Genomic DNA, 1575 nt, shown 5'->3' on the forward strand with positions numbered 1-1575 from the left:
TTGAGATAATCATGTGGTTTTTGTCTTTGGTTCTGTTTATATGCTGGATTACATTTATTGATTTGCATATGTTGAACCAGCCTTGCATCCCAGGGATGAAGCCCACTTGATTATGGTGGATAAGCTTTTTGATGTGCTGCTGGATTCGGTTTGCCAGTATTTTATTGAGGATTTTTGCATCAATGTTCATCAAGGATATTGGTCTGAAATTCTCTTTTTTGGTTATGTCTCTGCCAGGCTTTGGTATCAGGATGATGCTGGCTTCATAAAATGTGTTAGGGAGGATTCCCTCTTTTACTATCGATTGGAATAGTTTCAGAAGGAATGGTACCAGTTCCTCCTTGTACCTCTGGTAGAATTCGGCTGTGAATCCTTCAGGTCCTGGACTCATTTTGGTTGGTAAGCTATTGATTATTGCCACAATTTCAGAGCCTGTTATTGGTCTATTCAGAGATTCAACTTCTTCCTGGTTTAGTCTTGGGAGGGTGTATTTGTCGAGGAATTTATCCATTTCTTCTAGATTTTCTAGTTTATTTGCATAGAGGTGTTTGTAGTATTCTCTGATGGTAGATTGTATTTCTGTGGGATCAGTGGTGATATCCCCTTTTTCATTTTTTATTGCATCTATTTGATTCTTCTCTCTTTTCTTCTTTATTAGTCTTGCTAGCGGTCTATCAATTTTGTTGATCTTTTCAAAAACCAGCTCCTGGATTCATTAATTTTTTGAAGGGTTTTTTGTGTCTCTATTTCCTTCAGTTCTGCTCTGATTTTAGTTATTTCTAGCCTTCTGCTAGCTTTTGAATGTGTTTGCTCTTGCTTCTGTAGTTCTTTTAATTGTGATGTTAAGGTGTCAATTTTAGATCTTTCCTGCTTTCTGTTGTGGGCATTTAGTGCTATAAATTTCCCTCTACACACTGCTTTGAACGTGTCCCAGAGATTCTGGTATGTTGTATCTTTGTTCTCGTTGGTTTCAAAGAACATCTTTATTTCTGACTTCATTTCATTATGTACCCAATAGTCATTCAGGAGCAGGTTGTTCAGTTTCCATGTAGTTGAGCGGTTTTCAGTGAGTTTCTTAATCCTGAGTTCTAGTTTGATTGCACTGTGGTCTGAGAGACAGTTTGTTATAATTTCTGTTCTTTTACATTTGCTGAGGAGAGCTTTACTTCCAACTATGTGGTCAATTTTGGAATAGGTGTGGTGTGGTGCTGAAAAAAATGTATATTCTGTTGATATGGGGTGGAGAGTTCTGTAGATGTCTATTAGGTCCACTTTGTGCAGAGCTGAGTTCAATTCCTGGATATCCTTGTTAACTTTCTGTCTCATTGATCTGTCTAATGTTGACAGTGGGGTGTTAAAATCTCCCATTATTATTGTGTGGGAGTTTACATCCCTTTGTAGGTCACTCAGGACTTGCTTTATGAATCTGGGTGCTCCTGTGTTGGGTGCATATATATTTAGGATAGTTAGCTCTTCTTGTTGAATTGATCCCTTTACCATTATGTAATGGCCTTCTTTGTCTCTTTTGATCTTTGTTGGTTTAAAGTCTATTTTATCAGAGACTAGGATTGCAAC

The sequence above is a fragment of the Nomascus leucogenys genome, chromosome 3, assembly GCF_006542625.1.
Source record: "Nomascus leucogenys isolate Asia chromosome 3, Asia_NLE_v1, whole genome shotgun sequence".
Taxonomy (NCBI): domain Eukaryota; kingdom Metazoa; phylum Chordata; class Mammalia; order Primates; family Hylobatidae; genus Nomascus; species Nomascus leucogenys.